The sequence below is a fragment of the Ovis canadensis genome, chromosome 5 (assembly GCF_042477335.2).
Source record: "Ovis canadensis isolate MfBH-ARS-UI-01 breed Bighorn chromosome 5, ARS-UI_OviCan_v2, whole genome shotgun sequence".
Classification (NCBI taxonomy): Eukaryota; Metazoa; Chordata; class Mammalia; order Artiodactyla; family Bovidae; genus Ovis; species Ovis canadensis.
This window is the reverse complement of record NC_091249.1, coordinates 64,687,309-64,714,830: the sequence shown is the minus strand read 5'-3', so window position 1 is coordinate 64,714,830 and position 27,522 is coordinate 64,687,309. Positions and strand designations below refer to the sequence as shown.

At 35.0% G+C, this 27,522-nt stretch overlaps 1 protein-coding gene and 1 pseudogene across 3 annotated transcripts in view; one reads left to right on the top strand and one right to left on the bottom strand.

The window, feature by feature from the left end:
- LOC138440397 (protocadherin alpha-C2) overlaps positions 1 to 27,522 on the bottom strand; it is a 145,767-nt gene that overhangs the window by 58,893 nt on the left and 59,352 nt on the right. The gene's annotated exons all lie outside the window — the stretch shown is intronic.
- Positions 120 to 1,387, top strand: LOC138441835 (histone-binding protein RBBP4 pseudogene; annotated as a pseudogene).

Here is a 27,522-nt window from a genome sequence, read left to right as displayed (position 1 = left end):
GAGAAAAATCTAGTACTGAGAAGAAAAATCTAGTACTTGTTCTATTTATTTAGCATCTCTGATCTAATGGTCTCAAAGATCTTAAAATCACAGGACCCCCACCAGCTTGCCTACCCTCCATGGCTGACAAGGAAGCAGCCTTAGATGACACAGTAGAAGAATCTGTGATCAATGAAGAATACAAAATATGGAAAAAGAACACTCCTTTTCTTTACAATTTGGTGATGACCCATGCTCTGGAGTGGCCTAGCCTAACTGCACAGTGGCTTCCAGATGTAACCAGACCAGAAGGGAAAGATTTCAGTATTCATCGACTTCTCCTGGGGACACACACACGTCAGATTAACAAAACCACCTTGTGATAGCCAGCATGCAGCTCCCTAATGATGATGTTCAGTTTGATGCTTCACACAACAGTGAAAAAGGAGAATTTGGAGGTTTTGGCTCAGTTAGTGGACAAATTGTATTAGAAATCAAGATCAACCTTGAAGGAGAGGTAAACAGGGCATGCTATATGGCCCAGAACCCTTGCATCATTGCAACATAGACCCCATCCAGTGATGTTCTTGGTTTTGGCTATACAAAACATCCTTCTAAACTAGACCCTTCTGGAGAGTGCAACCCAGACTTGCGTCTCTGTGGACATCAGAAGAAGGCTACAGGCTTTCTTGGAACCCAAATCTCAGTGGGCACCTACTGAGTGCTTCAGATGATCACACCATCTGCCTGTGGGACATCAGTGCTGTTCCAAAGAAAGGGAAAGTTGTGGATGCAAAGACCATCTTCACAGGGCACACAGCAGTAGTAGATGTCTCCTGGCATCTGCTCCATGAGTCCTCTTTAGGTCAGTTGCTGATGATCAGAAACTCATGATCTGGGATACTCGTTCTAACAATACTTCCAAGCCAAGCCACCCAGTTGATGCTCACACTGCTGAAGTGAACTGCCTTTCTTTCAATCCTTATAGTGAGTTCATTCTTGCCACAGGATCAGCTGACAAGACTGTTGCTCTGTGGGATCTGAGAAATCTGAAACTTAAGTTGCATTCCTTTGACTCACATAAGGGTGAAATATTCCAGGTTCAGTGGTTGCCTCACAATGAGACTATTTTGGCTTCCAGTGGTACTGATCGTAGACTGAATGTCTGGGATTTAAGCAAAATTAGAGAGGGACAATCCCCAGAAGATGCAGAAGATGGGCCACCAGAATTGTTGTTTATGGTGGTCACATTGCCAAGATATCTGATTTCTCCTGGAATCCCAATGAACCTTGGGTGATTTGTTCTATATCAGAAGATAATATCGTGCAAGTGTGGCAAATGGCAGAGAACATTTATAATGATGAAGACCCTGAAGAAAGTATGACTCCAGAAGGACAAGGATCTTAGATCATGACTGCACTTCTTGTGATTTTTGGACTCCCCTGTTCTTTCTCTCTGCTCTGAGATTGATTTAACACTGGTTTTGAGACACAGACTTACTTTGGTTATCCCTCTATAATAAATTCTATCAACAATGTTATTAGTCCAAACAGAAGGTGTTTTCTAAATATTAACTGGTGGCTTCTTGATTCAGCAGAGCCATAGACATATATTTAAATTTTCTTTAGGAATTTTCTAGTAACAGAGGTCTAAGTTCAATTCAGTTCAGTTCACTTCAGTCACTCAGTCGTGTCCAACTCTTTGTGACCCCATGGATCGCAGCACGCCAGGCCTCCCTGTCCATCACCAACTCCCGGAGTTCACTCAAACTCACATCCATCAAGTCGGTGATGCCATCCAGCTATCTCATCCTCTGTCGTCCCCTTCTCATCCTGCCTCCAATCCCTCTCAGCATCAGAGTCTTTTCCAGTGAGTCAACTCTTCGCATAAAGTGGCCAAAGTACTGGAGTTTCAGCTTTAGCATCTTTCCTTCCAAAAACTAGCCACAAAAAAGAAGGAATATCATGTGTGGTTATTTTTCTTCTTACGCTATAATGCCCAGGTTTTTCAGACTCATTTAAGTAAAGGCTAGAGTGAGTAAGAAATAGAGCCAAGTGAGGTAAGTATCTGAGCCATGAAGTATAAATACTACAAGGTGTTGTTTTTATTCAGGAAATAGAGGAGATTCAAGTCATACAAATTCCTACATGCTGAACTTTCCAGGATGCACATTTTCTTCCAGAGACCAGTCTCCTCTCGTTTCTTCAGTCAAGTCAAAACAATGTGTTCCTCCTTCCCCGTATATTTTTGCTTGTTGGTGTATTTCTTGAGCTGTTTTAATATTATTTCTTTACTTTCTGTGAAATGGTTTTTTTAAAGACACTTGGGACTACCAAGTTGTAAAGATCTATGTTTTCACCTGATAGTTATACCACACGTAGACTGTCCAGTTAAGTTGAGAAGAGTGAATCAATAGCTTGTATTTGTTTTTAAAATGAAATTAATCCTGGATAAGAGTTACTTTTTTTTCTTTTAAGGAGTTAGTCCTTGACCACTAGTTTGATACCACCTCAATTTTGGGTGACCTGTTTCACAGCAGGCCTGTTACTCTCCATGACTAACTGTGTAAGTGCTTATAATGGAATAAATTGCTTTTCTACATTAAAAAAAAATCTTAATATCATTTAATTTATACATCTACAACTTGAAGTGGGTTAATATCTACGTTAGCCTTCCAGCCCTGAGCAGAAAAATATGTATACACATATGCATACCAAACTTTCCAATTAGTTAGCACTTTAACTTGAGACTTTTTCTTTATCTAAATCTATTGGGAAATTTTTCAATAAACTCAGTAAACCAAAGACAATAAGACAGTAACTATAATGAAGATATAAAACTGAAGCACAGAATGGTTTGATAATTTACTAGAAATAAGAGTTGGTTTCAAGCAGATCTGGGGTAGGGGGGGAATCTCACTTTCTCCCTTTCTAGTTCAACGTTACATCTATTATAACAGAACTGTCACCCTAAGATATTCAATATCCTTTATAATTAAAATTTCATCATAGCCTCCCATGATTGGTTTTCTGCTATACTCTCAAGCTAGACTAGTATTCCTCTGATCCAATTATCATAAGCCCATTTGAAATCTCAACTGTATATGAGACATTTATTGGTTCATAAATCAATGTATACATAGGATATACTAGACAGATAAGCCTCCTAGGATATGTAGATTTAGTGCTCCTTAAGCTAGCAGGAATTGAAGAATAAAGAGGATTTTCAAATTACAAAAAAGTCCTTCTTTCCAAGTGTCAGCAATGATGTGTTAAGAAAGTAGCTGCAACCCTGAAAAAAATCAGACCGTGAGTTTCTTGAGTACACATCCCTGGATGAGAAACTAGCTATAATTCTGAGAACTTGGAAATTTTAGGTTGGGGGTAGGGACAGAAAATTAAATTATCATGGATTATTCCCTATGCTTATTCTCTCCCCAATATATTTTTTAAAATCATGGAGAAATTTAATAATGTTACAATACATAGCCAAATTAAATTATCAAATTTAATTCTCATTAAAGAATTTGTATATGTATCAAGGTTACTGAGCTAACATTAAAAAGCAAATGGAATAAACCCTATAGGAAAGCAGGAGCACTTTATAATCCTCCATCAATCCTCATTCATCATTTATCTTAATGGCAGAAAAGCCTGAATATCCAGATAAAAAAAATTCTTTTGTTCCCTGATTTAGATGAGTTTAGTAATCTTAAACTTTAGCATACATAAGAATTTATCTTTAAAGTGGTACCATAACCCTGTATGTGAGACAGCAAAAGAGACACAGATGTATAGAACAGACTCTTGGATTCTGTGGGAGAGGGAGAGGGTGGGATGATTTGGGAGAATGGTATTGAAACATGTATACTATCATGTAAGAAACAAATCGCCAGTCTAGGTTCAATACAGGATACAGGATACTTGGGGCTGGTGCACTGGGATGACCCAGAGAGATGATATGGGGAGGGTGGTGGGAGGGGGGTTCAGGATTGGGAACTCATGTACACCCTTGGCGGATTCATGTCAATGTATGGCAAAACCAATACAGTATTGTAAAGTAAAATAATAATAATAATAATAAATAAAATAAAAGTATCATAAAAAATTAAAAAATTTTTTAAAAATAAAGTGGTACCAATACAACTAGGGAAAATATACTTGGAAAGATTTATGTGATTTGCAAGTTTTTACTAATTAAACGTGTTATTCACCACACACATACACTTTGGACCCTAACCCTAGAGTAATATGTGACTGCACTGTATTTCCATTTATTTTATCTCTGTGCTATTTTACTATTAAGGCTCAGAATTTGTAAACAAGAAAATTGCCTTATGTTAGTGTGTCAGAATCTTATTTGCAGAAATAATTCAGAGCTGAACAATCTCACTCATTCTTATTAAAAGAAAATTTCTTTTTTCTGATATTGGGAACCTTTTCATTCATTCAACATTTATTGAAAATTTACTTTGTGACAACTAAACACTAAACCTCTGATGTCCTTTCCTGGTATCTCATATGCACTTTTAATTTATTTATTATATTAAAGTTATAATCAACTAAGGAAAAACATCTGGGGATCACTAGCAAGTAAAAGTATATTTGTTTATACTGCTGTAAAAAGCTTTTATTGTATATGTATATGCATATTCACATACATATACATGTGTGTATACATATACAATGCATATGTGTGTATATAGTCACTTTTTGAATAAGTGAATATAGTATGTCCATATATTTTAGGTTTTAAAAAGATGTAAATTTTGGTTATATTTCCTGCATGAAATATTTTTATTTTTTCCTTGGTCTATTTATTTTAGTTAGGTTCAATAACATTAAAAAATACATGCTGCTTATACAAAACTCAATTCATCCAGAAAAGGCAAAAAAAGTGAAAGTCCTTTCAAATCCCATTCTCCTGTACGTCATTAATAGATAATTGTATATTCCTCCAGACTTTTATGTATACATGTACATATGTACATTACATATATTACCCAAGTGTAACCACATTCTACATACTACTGTTAATTTTTACTTAACATTTATGATGCCACCACAGATAACTCTGGGGGGTTTGTTTATTTGTTTTGTTTTTTGGCTCTGTGATGCTACCTGTGAAATCCCAGTTCTCTGACCCGGATTGAACCCGGGTCCTTGGCAGTGAAAGCACAGAGTCCCAACCACTGAACAGCCAGGGAATTCCCCAGATAACTCTGTTTTACTCCTGGTAATGGCTGTATAATATTCAGCCATTATGAATATTTCATAATTTATTTTTACTATATGATTGAATATTTAGGTATATTTCTGAAAGTGTGTGCATGTATGTATGTGCTTATGTGTTTATTTTGAGAGGTGCTTAGTTAAAAGTATGGACATATAAATTTTACTCAGACATGGCAAAATACTGTCCAAAATTTCTGTGCCAACTTACACTCACAATCAATGGTAAAAGTGCCAATTCACTTCTAATTTGTCTTTAAAATTCTTGGTTCATAATACAGTAAAGAAACACAGAATCATGTTCACAGCAATATTTTGTTTTCCTTATAAAAGTTCTCATAATTATTTCATATTACTCCTATAAATTATACCTAAATTCTCATTGAGAAAGTCAGTTTACTTCTTTGAATTTATTTCACTTAAGCTGACTTGTTTCATCATACTGTTTTTACTTATTTATCTTTCGGTCGCACTGCATGGCATGTGGGATCTTAGTTCCCCAACCAGAACCTGTGCCTTCTGCACTGGCAGTGTGAAGTCTTAACCACTGGACCACAAGGGAAGTCCCCACATCACAGTGTTTTTATGTCACTTTTACCCTATATCCAGTAGGGTTAAAAGTTGTTCCTTTAAGAATATACATTCCTTAGCTGTGTAAATCTTAATTATATTGAATTGGTTAATAGTGTTTTCAGGTCTACTAGATCCTTCTACTTTTCTGTCTGTTCATTCTATTAATTTTTGAGAGCTTGATATTAAAACTCCAACTAAAAATCTTAATTTATCTACTTAAAAAATAATTATAATATATAGTGGAACTGTATGTAACTTTGTTCTGTATTTTCCAAGACTCTTGTAAATGTGTTAATAATTTGACAAATTTAAAAAATAAAGAATATTTAAGGAAAGCAAATACATTTCTTGATATCTAACTCAAACATTCATTCAACCCTTTATCTGGAGATTAAAAAATTATTAAATTTAATTCTGGATTAATGTGATATTTAAGCAAAATCTTTAAAAAAAAAAAAAAGGTCTGAAGCTGAATCCGCTATACCTAACTAAGCTCATAATAGGCCTTCTGAACAAATACATGTAGTAACTTTCTGAGGGCTCCTGAGAGTAAACAAAAGCAAGGAGATCTGGTGGGGAGCCAAAATTTGGAGAAAGGGTTTAGTGTGGTGCGAGCTTCCTGTTTTTGTTGCTTTGCTCTGAGGACAGGCCATGGTTGTGGCACAACATGAGGAAGCTAAAGCTCTGACAGATAGACCTCATTTTCTCAGGCATGAGGAATAATGAAGAGTCAGTAGCAACCACAGCAATTGGAGGAGAGAAAGATCCTTAAGTGGAGAGAGCCAGATAAAGTGAATTCTTCACACATCTCTGTAGACCCCTGAACCACATATAGAAAACCAAGGCTAGAGCTAAAAGAACTAAACTTAAATTTGAACTATTGCCCATCACAAGCCAGAGAAGTTTTGTATTTTCAGTCTAATCATTTATTCTCTCCTAAAACAAAAACATGAACACCCTTCAGAAAAATGTAACAAAGTATAGAGTCTCCACAACTCTTATCCAGGATACAATTCAAAATCACATAGCATACAAACAACTAGTAAAATGTGATGTGTTTTCAAAGGTAAAGACCACCAGGAAACCAAACCTGAGATGATGTAGGAGTTGGAATTACTTTAAGGTAGCTACTCTAACTATATTTAACAACATGAAGAACACCATGCCGGTAATGAATGAAAATAAAGAAAATCTGAGCATAGAAAATATAAAAAAAGAACCAAGTGGAAATACTAGCACTAAAATATCATGTCTGAAATAAAAATTCATTGAGTAGGCTTAATAGAAGAGTGGAGATAATAGAAGCAAAAGTCACTGAACCTGAAATTAGAGTAAGAAAATGATCAAATCTGAAGGAGAGAGAGAAAGAATTTAAATCAAATAAGCAGAGCTTCACAGACCTAATAGAATATAGGATATATAGAGAATATAGGACATATATTCCTATATATGAGGATATAAAAATATGACTATTAAGGACAAAAGTTAAACTCTACAATGATAAAACCAGAAAATATTCAAAAGTTTCATATGTAGGTGATAGAGTTCAGAAAGAGAGAAAACAGAGAATATAGCCAAAAAATATTTGGCTCTATTAGGAATTAAGGACAAAAATTTTTCCAGATTTGGTGAAAAACAGAAATTTGCAGGTTTGGTAAACTCAGGTAATCCCAAACAGGAAAAATATGAAGAAAACCACAAGCAAGCACATCATAGTCAAATTTCTGAACCAAAGATAAGTAGAAAACCTTGAAATCAGTACACCTCACCAAAAAAAAAAGGTAACAAAAACAATTGTATCATAGAAAGGTAACAATGACTTAAATGATTGTAGACTTCTCATCAGAAAACACAGAGGTTAAGGACTTCCCCGGTGGCACAGTGGGTAAGAATCCACCTGCAGGAGACACAGGTTCAATCCCTGATCTGGGAAGATTCCACATGCTGCAGAACAACTAAGCCCACGTGTCACAACTATTAGCCAGCACTCTAGAGCTGGTGCTCTGCAACAAGAGTAGCTACCACAATGCAAAGCCCTTGCACAGCAATGAAGAGTAGCCCCTGCTCTCCACAACTAGAGAAAACCCATGCAAAGCAAAGAAGACCCAGCGAAGCCAAAAATAAATAAAAGGAAACACAGAGGTTAAAAGACAATGGAATAAAATCTTTAAAATGCTGAAAGAAAGAAAAAACTATCAATTCAGACCTCTTTATTAGTCAAAAATGCAATAGAAATAAATACATTTTCCAATAAAGAAAACTAAGAGAAATCACTGCAGCAGATACACATTAAACTTTTCCAGGCTGAAGTGAAAAGATACTACAGGGAAATCAGACTCTTTGGAAACAAGGAACTGCACTGAAAATGGTAAATGTCTGGATGAATAAAAATGACTTTTTATCTTCTTAACTTCTCTAAAGCACATAATGACTAAGCAAAAAATATAACTGTATCTTGTGTCTTGGGTCAATATTATACAAGTTTAATACAAATGAAAACTATAGTGTAAGCAATGGCATGAGAGGAGCTGAACAGTTTTATATGGTTACAGGTTACTATGTTACTGTTTTATGAAAGTAGAACACAAGTAACTCTAAGTAGACTGATAAAAGTTAAGATACATACTATAGTCCTTACAGCAACAACTAAAATATGCAAATAGATTTAACTAAAAATACCTATATCCAAAAATTAAACAGAATTCTAAAGAATATTCAAATAATTCAAAAGAGACAAGGAAAACCAGAAGAACAAATTCAGAGTGGAAAATGAAAGACAATATATTGCTGCTAAGTCGCTTCAGTCGTGTCCGACTCTGTGCGACCCCATAGACGGCAGCCCACCAGGCTCCCCCGTCCCTGGGATTCTCCAGGCAAGAACACTGGAGTGAGTTGCCATTTCCTTCTCCAATGCATGAAAGTGAAAAGTGAAAGTGAAGTCGCTCAGTCATGTCTGACTCTTTGCGACCCCATAGACTGCAGCCTATCAGGCTCGTCTGTCCATGGGATTTTCCAGGCAAGAGTACTGGAGTGGGGTGCCATTGCCTTCTCCGAGACAATATATTAGAGAACACAAATTCAAACATATCAACAATCACACAAATTAACTTCAGTCAAAAGATAACAGTTACCAAGATGAATAAAAGAACAAGACCAAAACATATTCTTTGTACAAGGGCACATTTTAAATGTAAAGAAACAGAAAGTAAATGGATGAGAAGAGATATGCCATGCACACAGTAAATATGAGATTGGAATGGCCTATTTAATATCAGATAAAATATACTTCAAAAAAGAGTATTCAGTTCAGTTCACTTGCTCAGTCATGTCCGACTCTTTGTGACCCCATGAACTGCAGCACATCAGGCCTCCCTGTCCATCACCAATTCCTGGAGTTCACCCAAACTCATATCCATTGAGTCGGTGATGCCATCCAGCCATCTCATCCTCTGTCGTGCACTTCTCTTCCTGGCCTCAATCCTTCCCAACATCAGGGTCTTTTCAAATGAGTCAGCTCTTCGCATCAGGTGGCCAAAGTATCAGAGCTTCAGCTTCAACATCAGTCCTTTCAATGAACACCCAGGACTGATCTCCTTTAGGATGGACTGGTTGGATCTCCTTGCAGTCCAAGGGACTCTCAAGAGTCTTCTCCAATACCACAGTTCAAAAGCATCAATTCTTCTGCACTCAGCTCTCTTTATAGTCCAACTCTCACATCCATACATGACTACTGGAGAAACCATAGCCTTGACTAGACGGACTTTTGTTGACAAAGTAATGTCCCTGCTTTTTAATACGCTGTCTAAGTTGGTCATAACTTTCCTCCCAAGGAGTGTCTTTTAATTTCATGGCTGCAATCACCATCTGCAGTGATTTTGGAGCCCCCCAAAATAAAGTCAGCCACTGTTTCCACTGTTTCCCCATCTATTTGCCATGAAGTAATGGGACCAGATGCCATCATCTTAGTTTTCTGAATGTTGAGCTTTAAGCCAACTTTTTCACTCTCTTCTTTCACGTTCATCAAGAGGCTTTTTAGTTCTTCACTTTCTGCCATAACGGTGGTGTCATCTGCATATCTGAGGTTATAGATATTTCTCCTGGCAATCTTGATTCCAGCTTGTGCTTCATCCAGCCCAGCATTTCTCATGATGTACTCTGGATATTAAATTAAATAAGCAGGGTGACAATATACAGCCTTGACGTACTCCTTTTCCTATTGGAACCAGTCTGTTGTTCCATGTCCAGTTCTAACTGTTGCTTCCTACCTGCATATAGGTTTCTCAAGAGGCAGGTCAGATGGTCTGGTATTTCCATCTCTTGAAGAAATTTCCACAGTTTATTGTGATCCACACAGTCAAAGGCTTCGGCATAGTCAATAAAGCAGAAATAGATGTTTTTCTGGAGCTCTCTTGCTTTTTTGATGATCCAGCGGATGTTGGCAATTTGATCTCTGGTTCCTCTGCCTTTTCTAGAACAGCTTGAACATCTGGAAGTTCATGGTTCATGTATTGCTGAAGCCTGGCTTGGAGAATTTTGAGCATTACTTTACTAGCGTGTGAGATGAATGCAATTGTGTGCTAGTTTGAGCATTCTTTGGCATTGCCTTTCTTTGGGATTGGAATGAAAACTGACCTCTTCCAGTCCTGTGGCCACTGCTGAGTTCTCCAAATTTGCTGGCATATTGAGTGCAGCACTTTCACAGCATCATCTTTTAGGATTTGAAATAGCTCAACTGGAATTCCATCACCTCCACTAGCTTTGTTCGTAGAGATGCTTCCTAAGGCCCACTTGACTTCACATTCCAGGATGTCTCGCTCTAGGTGAGTGATCACACCATCATGATTATCTGGGTCATGAAGATGTTTTTTGTACAGTTCTTCTGTGTATTCTTGCCACCTCTTCTTAATATCTTCTGCTTCTGTTAGGTCCATACCATTTCTGTCCTTTATTGAGCCCATCTTTGCATGAAATGTTCCTTTGGTATCTCTGATTTTCTTGAAGAGATCTCTAGTCTTTCCCATTCTATTGTTTTCCACTATTTCTTTGCATTGATTGCTGAGAAAGGCTTTCTTATCTCTCCTTGCTATTCGTTGGAACTCTGCATTCAGATGGGTATATCTTTCCTTTTCTCCTTCACTTTTTTGCTTCTCTTCTTTTCACAGGTATTTGTAAGGCCTCCTCAGACAGCCATTTTGCTTTTTTGCATTTCTTTTTCTTGGTGATGGTCTTGATCCCTGTCTCCTGTACAATGCCACGAACCTCCTTCCATAGTTCATCAGGTACTCTGTCTATCAGATCTAGTCTCTTAAATCTATTTCTTACTTCCACTATATAATCATAAGGGATTTGATTGAGGTCATACCTGAATGGTCTAGTGGTTTTCCCCACTATCTTCAATTTAAGTCTGAATTTCTCAATAAGGAATTCATGATCTGAGCAACAAAGAGATATTTCAAAAAAAATATAAAGATCAGTAAATCAGGAAGATTGTAATAATTATAAATGTGCACATATGCCTAATAGTAGAGCCTGACAATGTATGAAGCAAAATGGACACAATTAAAGGGAGAACTATAATAATAATAAATACTTTAACACTACTCTCAGAGCAACTGATAGAACTACACAAAAATATCAGTGAAGACCTAAATAATTATTTATAACTTATAAATCACTACACCTGACAACTGCAGAATACACATTCTTTTAAAGTATATTTGGTACTTTCACCAAGATAGACTGTATACTGAGACATAAGAAGAAAGTGAAATTGCTCAGTCATGTCCAGGTCTTTGCGACCTCATGGACTGTAGCCCACCAGGCTCCTCCGTCCATGGAATTTTCCAGGCAAGAGTACTGGAAGTGGGTTGCCATTTCCTTCTCCATGGGATCTTCCTGACCCAGGGATTGAAGCCTGGTCTCAGGCATTGCAGTCAAACGCTTTTCCATCTGAGTCACCAGGGAATAAAAATAAACCTTAAAAGACTGAAATTGGGCAGAGTATCTGCTTTGAACAAAACAGAATTAAATAGAAATCAGAAGTAATAAGATAGCTAGGAAAACCACAAATACTTGTAAACTTAAAGACACTCCTAAGTAATCAATGGGCAAAAGAATAAATCAGAGGGAAATTGAACATATTTTAAAATGAGCAAAAATAAATATACAGTATATAAAAATTTGTTGAACACAAATAAACAGTTTTTAGAGGGGAATTTGTAGCCTTAATTTTTTTCTATTAGAAAGAATTTTAAATTAGATATAGAATATACCTAAAGGATATAGAAAAATACACCCCAAAATGTAAGAAGGAGCAAAGTAAACCCAAAGTCATAGAAGAATGCAAATAATAAAGATGAAGAAATTAATAAAACAGAAAGCAGAAAAATAATAGAAAATGTATCAGAAAGTCAAAAGCTGGCTCTTTGAAAAGATCGACAAAATTGATAAACTTCAAGCTAGACTGATCAAGAAAAAAATAGAACACAAATCATCAACATCAGGAATAAAAGGAATGCTATCATGCTATAGACTACACAGACATTATAAGATGAGAGAATACTATTAATAATTTTGTGCTAACAAACATAACAAATTGGAATAAATAGACAAATTCTTTGAAAAATACATCTTAAGAGTAACTCAAGATGAAACAATTATATGAATAGTGTTTTCATTTTTAATTTAAAAATCTATCAAAGAAATTGAAGTCTTTTTATTGGGTCAGGTAATAGCATAGCCTGACAAAGATATCACAACAGAAAGAACAGAAAAGAAAAAAATGAGAAAATCACATAAAGATATATTGTACAAACACAGGTATAAAAATAACAAAATATTAGCAAATCTAATCCAACAATATGCTTAAAGACAATAATCATGTCTAAAGGTTTATCCCAGGAATGAAAGGTTGTTTCAACATTCAAAAACAATCAGTATAATTTACCATATTCGTAGGTTAAAGAAGAAAACTTTATTTTCACTTCAATTGATGTGGAAAAAAATTTTGACAAAATTCCGTAACTACTCATGATAAAATTCTGAACAATCCAGAGAGAGGAATTTCCTCAATTTGATAAAACATTTATAAAAAAATCTATGACTTCCATAATACTTAATGATGAAATATTGAATACTTATGCCCTATAGTTGGAAATTGGAGAAGGCAATGGCAACCCACTCCAGTACTCTTGCCTGGAAAATCTCATGGACAGAGGAGCCTGGTGGGCTGCAGTCCATGGGATTGCTGAGGGTCGGACACGACTGAGCGACTTCACTTTCACTTTTCACTTTCATGCATTGGAGAAGGCAATGGCAACCCATTCCAGTGTTCTTGCCTGGAGGATCCCAGGGACAGGGTAGCCTGGTGGGCTGCCATCTATGGGGTCGCACAGAGTCGGACATGACTGAAGTGACTTAGCAAAGTTGGAAATAAAGCAAGGATGCTTGCTCTTATCACTTCTATTCACTATTGTACTATATGTCTTAGCCATTGCTATTAAGTAATAAATAAAAATATTAAATGTAATCCTGGAAGAAAGAAGTAAGAATCTCTATTTCCAGATGATACAATTAGAAAATCCTAAGGAATCTTATACAGCTCATTACAAACTTATAAAATTACAATATCAAAACAATTTACTACTGGTGAAAGAAAAAACATACAGATCAAAGGGATGAAACAGAGTCCAGAATAAGGTCAACAAAATATGGTCCATTGATTTTTTTATAAACATGCCACGATAATTGAAAAGAGTAGGTCTTTTCAATAAATGGTCTTTGAATGGAGAAAAATAAATCTACATTACCTCATACCATCCACAGAAATTAGCTTGAATGGCTCACAGAACTAAATCTAAAAGCTTCTAGAAGAAAACACAGAGAAAATTCTTTGTCAACTTGGAATAAGCAGTTTTCTAAGGAGAACACAAAAGACATAAATCATAAAACAAAAAATAGTTTGCCCTCATCAAAATTTAAAACTTTGGTCTTCAGAGGACACTATTAAGAAAATGAATGGGTAAGACACAGAATGGGAGAAAGTATCTGCAGTACATATATCTGATATAGTACTTGTATATAGATTTTTACAATTCAGTAATAATGAGGCACACAAACCAATAAAAAAGGGGAAAATAATTTTAACATACTCCTTAGGAGAAGACATACAAGTGGAGGCACATTTTAAAAAATGCACAAAATCATTAGGGAAATGCTAATTAAAACCACAACTGAATAATGGTTCACACTCATTAGAATGGTTGTGATAAAGGACCTTTTTTAAAAAGACTGACCAAATGTTTGTGAAGATGTGGAGCAACTGGAACCCCCATATGGTTGCTGATGAACATGTGAAATGATGCACACTTTGACAAACAATGTGTCGGCTTCTTAAAACATACACCTACCAGAGAACATAGCCAGTCTACACAGAAGTCTTTTTCTTAATAGCTAGAAATTAGAAAAAACATTCCATTGACAGGTGACTAGGCAATAAAAATGTGATATATCCATACAATGGTATACTACTCAATGATGAAAAGGAATGGACTACTGAAAATACCCAGCAATATGAATGAATCTCAAAATCATTATGCTGAACTACAGAAGGTAGATACAAAAACTTGTTACTGAACAATTCCATTTATATATTATTCTAGAAAATGCAATCAATTTATAGTAACTGAAAGCAGATCAGTGGTTCTTTGAGGCCTGAGTTGGAGGGAGAAATAACTGCAAAAGAACCACAGAAAACTTTTAGGAGTGGTGAAAATATGCTATACCTTTAGGTTAGTGGTAATTCCAAGAATGTAAACAATCATTAAAACACATTGAATCAGGGAATTTAAAAAATAAACTAGTGACTATAATAATAAAAAAAAACAGGCTCACAGATGTAGAGAACAAATTAGTGGGTAGCAGTGGGGAGAAGGGAGGAGGGAAGGGCAAAGTAGGGACAGGTGATTAAGAGGAAGAAATTCCTATGTATAAAACAAATAAGCTACAAGGATGTACAGAACAACACAGGAAATAGAGCCAATATTTTATAATAATTATAAATGGAACAAATCCTTTAAAAATTACAAATCACTATGTTGTACACCTAAAAATTATATAATATTGCATATAATAAACCTCAATTTTTAAAAACAAAACTCACTGAATCAAATACTTTAAATGGATATAGTCTATTAAGATATAGCTATATCTATACTATACATTATAACTATACATTATAGTTATTAAGATAACTATAATAAGTTGATAAAAATAAAGCCATAAAATATCACTATAAAATTTTAAGGTTCTTAAACAAGTGTGGAAACTGGCCTTATGTTTTCATCCTGACCAAATTATCTGGAATACTGGAGTGGGCACTATCCCTTCTCCAGGGGATCTTCCCAACCCAGAGATCGAACCCAGGTCTCCCACATTGCAGGCAGATTGTTTAACAACTGAGCTACTAGGGAAGCCTGGAAGTACTTGATAACAACCTTTAAAGAAAAAAAGGAATTATTCCCTTTCCTTAATGGCTTCCCAGGTGGCACTACTGGTAAAGAACCCACATATAATTAACTGCTTGTCTAAATTTAGATTAATATCTTGGGGATCCTGGTGATTTTAGAGTTTTCATATAATATTTTAAATATTATTTTAGCTATATAACAAAATCTATTGATGTTATAAGGAGAAAATAAAATTTTCAAACACAAAAATGTGATTTAAGTTTCTTCTGGTCTTGTATTTCCAAAAACCTTCAAATAAGCTGTTAAACAGGAGAATATTCAGCCATCACATGGATCAAAAAAAAAAAAAAAAAACTCTTAAAGTAAATTCCATCAAACCATTCTAGGGCACAACCTTCAATTGGGCATTTCAAGAGAACTATAGATAAAATATTAACTTACAACTGAATCACAGAAGGAATAAATAGTGGATTTCAGAGGAGAGGCAAATTTAAGTGAGGCAGAGGGCAGCTGATATGTACGTAAACTATAGATTAAATTTTCACAATTTATTCCTCTGTTCATCTAAATAGGTAGAATAATATCATAGCTACAAATATTAACGTGAACTACTATCAACTCCTCACTTACTATACAGACTTATGTAAATCTTCTTGCTTGGTGATAAAATCTCTTATATGAACAAAATGTTTCTGAGCCCAAGGGTCATAGATTATGAAAGACACCATAAAAGAGGCAAACACTAGTGTTATGTCCTCAAAATTATAAGGTTCTTTGCTTTCCACAGAGGTAAAAAGAGTGCCGTGACAATTCAGACCTATTTGATTTTCAGTTGAATGAAAGTTGAAAGGCATTAGAAGTCATCAATTGTGATTCAGAATGAATCTAAATGCATGGCTATAATCTTCTGAGATTATAATCATAATCCTTGATGGTAGAGGACAGGTGCTTGGGAGGAACATTTAATCTTACACACATTAATAATTAACAATCTTGCTCAGGCTACTATCATTAATCTAAAGAAGATATCTTTTAAATGTTTTGATGGAGATATAGAATATGCCCTCCTTTCTAAGAGAGGAAGCCAAATATAAAACCGTTATAAAAATATAAAGCCAAATATAAAGCCAAATATAAAATCTATTATATGACATTTTTCGAGTCAAAACAGCAGGAATGGGAAACTATTAACAGTTATGTTATTTACATCCTGGGTGTCTGTGTTATTTCTAGTTACTGATTCGGGGAATAGACAAAATCTGGCTCAGCTAATTAATTGCAATTATTATTGGACATGACTGAACAGTATTTTCCAAAATAGTTCCAAATGTGGCTAGAAATAGGGACAAAAAATAATATGTCTGAGTAAGAATAATTCATGACCCACAACTATTACAGAAATAGATCCAGCAAAAAGGGCTAAAAGTACTAATTAATAATTAGACTTTGAGAAGTCAAGGATTATGTTATAACACCTAAGGTAACCACCAAAATGATAATAAAAAGAATTTTTAAAGTTTAAAAAACACAAAACATGTCAACTTTCAAGCTAATAGCAGGATGTCTTCTATGCATCTTCCTAAGGAATTTATCTGAAAATCAAGCAAAGATCAATGTACAAACTTGTTCACAGCAGTGACATTTATAATAAACACTAGAATCAAATGTTCAGCATAGGAAAATTATCTGTGATGAACTATCATACAGTCATCTAAAATGTTGACCTCTATAACAAAAAAGAAACAGATTCATAGAGAACAAACTAGCGCTACCAGCGGGGAGAAGAGGAGAGGGGCAAGATATGGGCAGGGGATTAAGGGCTACAGACTATATAAAACAGATAAGCTACAAGGATATGTTGTATAACACAGAGAATAGAGCAGATATTTTACAATAACTATAAATGGAATACAGCATTTAAAAACTGTGAATTACTATGTTATTCATCTGAAACATACATTATTGTATATCAACTATATCTCAATAAAAATGTAATCATTTAAAAATGCCTATACTTTCCCAAATTTTACTATATTCTATAATATATAAATTATTTATATATTATTTCAACTATTTTTTAAAATACACATGGAACATGTTTTTTTTAAAAGAGCCGTAAACATAATTGTGACTGTACTTAGGTTTTAGAACTACAGGTAATTTCTTTTTATAAAACATCTACAATGATCATGTGGTACTATTTAATGGAAAAGTTATTTTTAAACGTTTTTCTCAACCTTATCAGCTACCTATTTCTTCATGATAAAATCTGATATTCTAAACATTAAAGAATCTTACCTGATTCTTATTTTTCTAGCCTCAACTTCTTCTTTGCTTACACATATACAGTATATTCTGACCAAATCAAAGTATTTTCAGTTTCTCTTATGCTTTCTAATTCCTCCAGGGCTTTATGGATTTTGCTCTGCCTGAAAAACTCGTTCACCAATCTACCTCCTTGCTTCCCAAATCATCCATTAATCCTCTACTATAGCAATATCTTACATGGGAAGATCTCTCTACATGTCCCCATCCACAACCAAACAACATACTAAGTTATTTGTTTTCCCTCTGCATTCCAGGGTAGCATGTATTTGTTTCATTGTTTCTCTAATCTGTTTGTATTATAATTGATGGTTTACCTGTTTATTGTTGAGATATCTTTCACTATTATGGATTATATCTTATCTGTCTCGACATTTTGAGTGTCTCATGCTTTAAAAAGTATGTCAGATGGAGTGACTAGAATAAAGAAATATGGAAATTGTATGTCAAGCAAAGTCACAAGTACCACCTTCAATAAAATTTGATTATCTGAATGTTTTTGTTTGCTTTTTATTGAAATATGGTTGATTTACAATGTCATGTTAGTGTCAGGTATACAGCACAGTGATTCAGTTACATAGATGTAATATGTGTGTGTGTGTGTGTTCTTTTTCAGACAATAGGTTATTGTCTGAATATTTTAAGTGAAAGCATGTGCTCTCTTGGTTCATAGTAGATCTAATGTACAAATTACTTTTTTCCCCAAAATCAGTAATTGCTGGTTCTTTACCACTAGTGCCACCTGGGAAGTCCAAAATAATAATAAAAGATTTAAATCCCCCTATAAAACATTGACTTTCCTGTTGGCTCAGACAGTAAAAGCATCTGCCTAAAAAGCGGGAGACCCAGGTTTGATCCCTGGGTTGGGAAGATCCTCTGGAGAAGGAAATGGCAACCCACTCCAGTATTCTTGCCTGGAAAATCCCATGGACGGAGGAGCCTGGCAGGCTACAGTCTGTGGGGTTGCAAAGAGTCAGACACGACTGAGCAACTTCACAACAATAAAACATTTCAATACTACTTAGATGCTAATATGCTGGTGATAAAATTGTATACTAGGGAATCTTGGGTAATGGAAGCTTAAATTATTCAGAGCAGCCATCTTACTGAAAGCAAGTAAATATTCTAGATAAAATATTAAAACAATTATCTTAAAAGCACTGGAAATCTGATAAGAGCGAGAACTGCTAAGACAAAGTCTGGAGGAAACTTAAACCCAGAGAGGTGAGCAGAATTTTGAACTTGCTTTTTGTTTTGAAAGCATCTTCCAACATAAACTTGGTTGTAAATCCAGATAATTTGTAGGATAAGGAAGACAGAAATTAAGGACCAGAAAGTACATAAGAAGAGGAATCTTATAGGATCTCCAAACTACAGTAATCTGGAACCCAAGGACCATACCCTCCCGGAGATGGTGTAACAAAACTAAACCTATCCACTGCTGGGAAATTTCACTTGGAGCCAACCAAAACAGAAGGAAAATGGGAAAGGGAAAAAAACCTTATAAAGTTGTGGTTGGATACTGGATATCCTGTAGATTTTCAGCTGGGTATATATAGCCTAAGCCTCCAAAGATCCTCAAGTCTTGAACGTATGGTAGCATACAACTAGTATTATTCAGACACTGGCATGTGTGTGTTCAGTCACTTCAGTAGTGTCTGACTCTCTGTGACCCCAGGGACTGGACTGTAGCCTGCCAGGCTCCTCTGTCCATAGGATTCTCCAGGCAAGAAAACTGGAGTGGGTTGCCATACTCTTCCCCAGGAGATTTTCCTGACCCAAGGATTAAATCAGTATCTCCTGTATTTCCTCCATTGCAGACAGATTCTTAATGCCTGAGCCACCTGTGAAGCCCCTCAGACACTGGCAGATGTACATAAAAATCTATCTTGAAGGTACTTTCATACAAGATCTCAGGATATCCTAAGAAATATTATTTTCAGGGTAATGACCATCAGAAGTCAGGGGAAATCTGGAACACATGGAAATATGGAGCTGTGATAAAAAACTATTTGATGCAGCACTCAGCAGAAACATACTTTCAGAATGCAGACTGTAGAAATATCAGAGATTTAATATATTTAAAGAAATAAAATGCAAGTTTGAAAATCTTTTCAGAGAAGTAAAATAAATTTAAAATAACCCAGCAGATATGAACAATAATATTAGAATTTTTAAATGAAAAACAGAATAACTAAAAATAAAACTCAAGGGACACTTCTAGTAGAATATTAGGCACAAAAGAAGACAAAATTAGCAAAACTGAAAGAAAAATAATAAGAAATTACTCACAAAAGAGCACAATAAGACAACAGTGAAACCCAAAAAGTAGGTGATAAATTTAATGTGCCAAAGTGAAGGAAATGCTTACCTAGAATTCTATACCCAAGGAAAAATATCTATCAAGAATGACATCATAGGCAAACAAAAACTAAAACAGTTCATCACCAACTGAAGTAGAGATAGAGAGTTATTTCATAATGTTAGAAGTTTCCACTTAACAGGAAAATATTACAAATCTAAGTTGGGTTAAGTATCTAAATAAGATAAAAAGCCTCAAAATATATGAAGTAAAAATGTGACAAAAATCCAAGAAGAAATAAACAGTTCATTTACAATGAGACATTTTAACATAACTTTTTCAGTCACATAAAATAAGCAAATAAAAAGAGTAAAAAAGAATGCAGAATATTTGAACAACACAACTGGCAAAAGACTTAACAGACATATACAGAGTACTTTTACAGGCAATTTCATAATATTACCCCTTTCATAAACACAGACATTCGTGAACATTTACAAAAATCAACCATTCACAGCCTGACATACTGTCAGACACGACTGAGCAACTAAGCATGCATGCATGAAAACTTGTCATGGATTCATTGAGATTTCTTTTATGGTCCAGATTACACTTAATTTTCTTACCTGCACCACATGCTCATGTGTATTTTAAAGACTTCATTCTGCAGTTACTGGGTGGTTTTGTATGCACACAGACACGTGCTCGTTAACCCCCTTATTCAAATTCTCTGTATCCTCATTGTTGTATTTTTTGTTTTTTGGGTTTTTTTGTCTCCTTACTCTGTTTCTGAACAAAGTATGTTAAAATTTCCCATTCTGGTTATAGATTTCTCTATTTCTCCTTAAAGTTTAATTGTTTTTGCTTAAGGTACTTAAACATGATGTTATCAACACATTAAATTTTATGATTGTTTTATCTTCCTAATGGACTAACCCTTTTATTATTACATAATGCCCCATCTCTTCATGGGAAATAGATGGGGAAACAGTGGAAACAGTGTCAGACTTTATTTTTGGGGGCTCCAAAATCACTGCAGATGGTGACTGCAGCCATGAGATTAAAAGACGCTTACTCCTTGGAAGAAAAGTTACGACCAACCTAGATAGCATATTCAAAAGCAGAGACTTGACTTTGCCGACTAAGGTCCGTCTAGTCAAGGCTGTGGTTTCTGCTGTGGTCATGTATGTATGTGAGAGTTGGACGGTGAAGAAGGCAGAGCGCCAAAGAATTGATGCTTTTGAACTGTGTTGTTGGAGAAGACTCTTGAGAGTCCCTTGGACTGCAAGGAGATCCAACCAGTCCATTCTGAAGGAGATCAGCCCTGGGATTTCTTTGGAAGGAATGATGCTAAAGTGGAAACTCCAGTACTTTTGCCACCTCATGTGAAGAGTTGACTCATTGGAAAAGACTCTGATGCTGGGAGGGATTGGGGGCAGGAGAAGGGGACGACCGAGGGCTGGATGGCATCACTGACTCGATGGGTGTGAGTCTGAGTGAACTCCAGGAGTTGGTTATGGCCAGGGAGGCCTGGTGTGCTGCGATTCATGGGGTCGCAAAGAGTTGGACACAACTGAGTGACTGAACTGAACTGAATGCCCCTATTTATATCTATAAGGCTTCTTGCCTTCAGGTCCACTATAAGTGATACCTTAGAGTTAGCTATACAGTTTCCTTTTGATAAGTGTTTACATGGTATGTCTCTTTCCATTCTTTTACTTCCCACTTTTTTTTTATCCTTTTTGTAAAAGTGTATCTCTGATAACTGACATACGGGAGTATAATTTCTAACCAGTATGACCATTTTTTAAATTGGAGTGTTTAGTCTATCTACAGCTAATGTAACTACTGATATACCTGGATTTTAATCTCTACTTGTATTTATCTAATTTGCCTTTCCCCTACTTCTAGCCTTCGTTTGGACTAATTAAGTATATTTTTATCCATCTTCTCTCTGCTACTAACTTATTGTCTACTTTTCTTTACTATCTTAAATGGATTTTCTTAGAAAATACAACATTCATCCTGGACTTATTAAAGTCTAATATAATTTTCACTTTCACTACTTTCAGGACAATGTAATGGCCTTACACCCTTTTAATTCCATTTACCTCTTTCCATATTTTTGTTGTTGTCCTCATATATTTTAGTTCTTCTTGTATTTTAAATTCTACTGTGCATTATTATTGTTTTAGTCAGTTAATATTTACTTCTTCTTCTTCCTTCTTTTTCCCCTTCCTTCCTTCCTATATTTCTGAGCTTCTAATTAGGAAAACTTTCCATAAAGAAATCACTTACTATTTCCCTCAGTGCAGATCTGATTGCGATGCATTTCCTCAACTTTGTTTCATTTGAAAATATTTTTATTTACTTCTTTTTTTAATATAAATTTATTTTAACTGGAGGTTAATTACTTTACAATATTGTATTGGTTTTGCTTTTCAAGGATATTTTTGCTGGGTATAAAATTCTAGGTTTTTCAGGTTTTCTTAAATCCCTTGAAGATGTCATTTCATTGTTTTCTGTCTTTTTTTTTTTTATTATTTTTTTTTTATTTTTTTTTAATTTTAGTTTTTTATTTTTTACATTTTAAAATCTTTAATTCTTACATGCATTCCCAAACATGAACCCCCCTCCCACCTCCCTCCCCATAACATCTCTCTGGGTCATCCCCATGCACCAGCCCCAAGCATGCTGCATCCCGCGTCAGACACAGACTGGCAATTCAATTCACATGATAGTATACATGTTAGAATGTCATTCTCCCAAATCATCCCACCCTCTCCCTCTCCCTCTGAGTCCAAAAGTCCGTTATACACATCTGTGTTTCTTTCCCTGTCTTGCATACAGGGTCGTCATTGCCATCTTCCTAAATTCCATATATATGTGTTAGTATACTGTATTGGTGTTTTTCTTTCTGGCTTACTTCACTCTGTATAATCGGCTCCAGTTTCATCCATCTCATCAGAACTGATTCAAATGAATTCTTTTTAACGGCTGAGTAATACTCCATTGTGTATATGTACCACAGCTTTCTTATCCATTCATCTGCTGATGGACATCTAGGTTGTTTCCATGTCCTGGCTATTATAAACAGTGCTGCGATGAACATTGGGGTACATGTGTCTCTTTCAATTCTGGTTTCCTCGGTGTGTATGCCCAGCAGTGGGATTGCTGGGTCATAAGGTAGTTCTATTTGCAATTTTTTAAGGAATCTCCACACTGTTCTCCATAGTGGCTGTACTAGTTTGCATTCCCACCAGCAGTGTAGGAGGGTTCCCTTTTCTCCACACCCTCTCCAGCATTTATTGCTTGCAGATTTTTGGATCACAGCCATTCTGACTGGTGTGAAGTGGTACCTCATTGTGGTTTTGATTTGCATTTCTCTAATAATGAGTGATGTTGAGCATCTTTTCATGTGTTTGTTAGCCATCCGTATGTCTTCTTTGGAGAAATGTCTATTTAGTTCTTTGGCCCATTTTTTGATTGGGTCGTTTATTTTTCTGGAATTGAGCTGCATAAGTTGCTTGTATATTTTTGAGATTAGTTGTTTGTCAGTTGCTTCATTTGCTATTATTTTCTCCCATTCAGAAGGCTGTCTTTTCACCTTGCTTATAGTTTCCTTTGTCTTTTATTTTTCCATTGAGACTTCAGTTGTCCATCTTCCTAGCACTCATTTAAAGGTAATGTTTTCTTTTTATTTTCTGGCAGTCAAAATATGGCTCACTGAAAAGCCTAATAAAACCAACACATCTATGGCAAAGCTTATCCAAAAAAAAAGAGAAATAAAAAATACCACACTAGCAATACAAAAAGAAACATATGGTTCCTATGACTTCAAAATAAGAAGAAATACTATAAAATAACATTAAGCCCACACTCTATAAATGTATTTTCACATTTATTTGAATGCACAAAATTATTGAAAAACACAATGAAGCAATTGTTATAACTAGAAACAGAAGATCTGTATAGTTTCATATCTATAACAGATATTTATTTATAATTAAATGCAGAGAATTTAATGGAATTCTTTAATGCAGAGAATGCTAGTCCAAAAAGGCTTCATTCTGAATTCTTCCAAATGTTTACAGGAGGGAAAGAAACCACTGATTTACATACGCAAAGTTTCCAAAGAACTGGAAAAAAGGTAATACTTCTCAATTTACTATATGAGACCAGCATAGTTTTGACACCAAAACCTGACAAAAACTTTATAAGAATGAAAGATTGCAAGTCAATTTCTATCATATACACATTTTTAAAATTCTAAGCAAAATGTTAAGAAACTAAATCTAGTGATATAAAAAGAATAATACATCACAATAGACCTACATTTATGCTAAGAATGCAAGATTGGTTTGTTACTATTAAATCAACCAATATCTGGAGACAAATAAAAACAGAAACTGTGATCTAAAAATCTAAGGAACACAGCAAAAGCAGTTCTAAAAGGGAACTCTACAGAGATACAAGCCTACCTCAGAAAACAAGAAAAATTTCAAATAAAACCTAACCTTACACTGAAAGGAACTATAAAAGAATAACAAACAAGACCCAAAGTTAGCAGAAGGAAAGAAATCATAAAGACCAGAGAAGAAATAAATAGAATAGAGTCTAAAAAAATAGGAAAGATGAATGAAACTAAGAGCTAGTTCTTTGAAAAGATAAACAAAATTGATAAACGTTTAGCCAGAATCATCAAGAAAAAGAGAGGAGCCAAATAAATAAAATCAGAAATGAAAAAAAGTGACAACTGATATCAGAAATACAAAGAATCACAAGAGACTACTATGAACAATTATATGTAAATAAAACAGACAATCTAGATGAAATGAATAAAGCAAAGATAAACAAATGGGACGACACCAAACTAAAAACATTTTGCACAGCAAAGGAATCTACTGACAAAATGAAAAAGTCACCTACTGAATGGGAGAAGATATTAATATTTGCAAATGATATATCCAATAAGTGACTAATATCCAAATACATAAAGAACACATATAACTCAATATCCAAAAAATGATCTGATTAAAAAATGGGCAGAGGATCTGAATAGGTATTTTTCCAAAGAAGACATGAAGATGGCCAACAGATACAAGAAAAGATGTTCAAAATCACTAATCAGCAGGGAAATGCAAATCAAAACCACACTGAGATATCACCTCACACTTGTCAGAATGACTATTATTAAAAAGACAGCAAATAAGAAATAAGTATTCATGAGCATGTGAAGAAAATGGAACCCTGATGCATTGTTCATAGGAATGTAAATTGGTGTACCATTATGGAAAACAGTATGATGTTTCCTCAAAAGATTAAAAACAGAACTACCATATAACCTAACAATTCCACTTCTGGATACTTTTCTAAAGAAAATGAAAACACTAATTTGAAAAGATATATGGACCCCCTATGTTCATTGTGACATTAATCACTATTAATATCCAAGATATGGAAGCAACCTAAGTGTCCACCAATAGATGAAGGAATAAAGAAGATGTGGTGTGTGTACACACACACACATATATAATGGAATATTAGTCATAGAAAAGAATAAAATCTTGCCATTCATGACAATCTGGGTGGATTGTGAGGTTTTTACGCTAAGTGAAATACGTCAGACAACAACAAAAACTGCATGATTCCACTTACATTTGAAAAGCAAATATAAAAAAACAATGAATAAACAAAATAGAATCAAAATCACAGATATAGAGAAGAAACAAGTGGTTGCCAGAAGGGAGGAGGGTGGGAGATGAGTAAACCAGGTAAATTAAGGGAAATTAAGAGGTACAAACTTTCAGCTATACAGAATAAATGAGTCACAGGTAAAAAATGTACACTATGGGAAACACAGTCAGTAATAATATAATACCTTTGTATGGGGACAAATGGTAACTAGATTTATTATGGTGACCATTTCATAACATATAGATATATCAAGTCACTATGTTGTACACCAGGAATTAAAACAGTGCTGTAGGTTAATTATACTTCAAAAACAAACTCATAGAAAAAGAGATCAGATTTGTGATTACCAGAGATAGGGGTAGGGAAGAGGGGGAATTGGACAAAGGTGGTTCAAAAATACTTAATCTTAAAAAGCCCTAATTTTGAAAGCAATTTCAAACAAATGAATCTAACTCTATGTAGTTTGTGGCTTAACTACACAGAGATGAACTATTCCAAGATACTTTAAAACGTGACAATTTATACAAGAGGCTTCCTTGATGGCTCAGTGGTAAAGAATCTGCCTGCCAATGCAGGAGACATGGGTCTGATCCCTAGATAGGGAGGATCCCCTGGAGAAGGAAATGGCAAACCACTCCACTATTCTTGCCTGGGAAATCTCATGGACAGAGGAGCCTGGCAGGCTACAATCGTGGGGTCGCAAAAGAGTTGGACACAACTTAGCAACTAAACAACAATTTGTACAAGCCTAGTAAAATGCAGCCTACAAATGAAAAGTATGGCAAAAACATTAAACTGTTACTGGAACCACATTGTTGGTGTAGTGCTGGTACTGTTTTCTGAGTCTGTTCTTTGAGTAGTGTGTTGTAATAAATTAGTAATTATGTTGATATAAATGAACACTAAGATTTTTATGGTGAGAGAAAGGAGATACAAATGTAAGAGTAATAAAATTAACTAAAAACCTTATAGTTCTTAACTTGAATTGGAAAGATTAGTATGAATTTGTGATTTTACTTTTTAAAAAATGCATATCCCTTAGTTCAGTAACTGAAAATACCTAGAAACATTGACTCATTCCTGTAGGAATGAGCACACCTACCACCCAGATTATATGTCTGAATAATATCTCCCACAAAAAAGAATTGAAGGATCCTTGGGGAATGGTTGATTCCAGGTCCGAGGCAAGAAATTTACAAAATGAATCTGGGTATTTATAACACCAGAGAGCAGACATTCTCTTTAAAATGAATGAAATGAATCCCTCACTGCAAGGAAAATGAATGATAGCATTTGTTGCAAATACTAAAATTTAAGATTTTGAGTGACAGTTATAATTTTGGAAAACTTTCCTCTACCATGGTGAGCCTGTAGCTTCCCAATAATAAAAGACCATCTGATGAGAGCAATGGTGGTATTGATAAATATTAGTTTTATTGCACAATAAAATGTGTCCACATTTGGAAGATCTGTGTAACTCAGAGAGCCAACATTTCCCAAACAACCAATTGCTGTTGTTGTTGTTTAGTCATTAAGTCATGTCTGACTCTTTACAACCCCATGGATTGTAGTCTTCCAGGCTCCTCTATCCATGGGATTTCCCAGGCAAGAATACAGAAGTGGGTTACCATTGCCTTCCCCAAACAACCAATAAACCTGATTTTAAAAGTATATAGTGGAAGGAAGGGACAAATGGTCTAAGCACTTTAAGACTCACCTTGTAGACTTTCCATATTCACTTACTATATGAAAAAAAAAATCTAGCTCAAATCTAGAGTTTAAATTTTAAAAATGAGATATGAGTACATACCACTATAATGATAAAAATGTAAAAGGCTGGTAATACTAGTAATACTAATTATTCAAGAATGTGGAGTAACTGTGCAGAGTAACTTAAAACTCTTAAGCTGGTGGTAGAATAACTTGAAACAACTAATTTGGGAAACC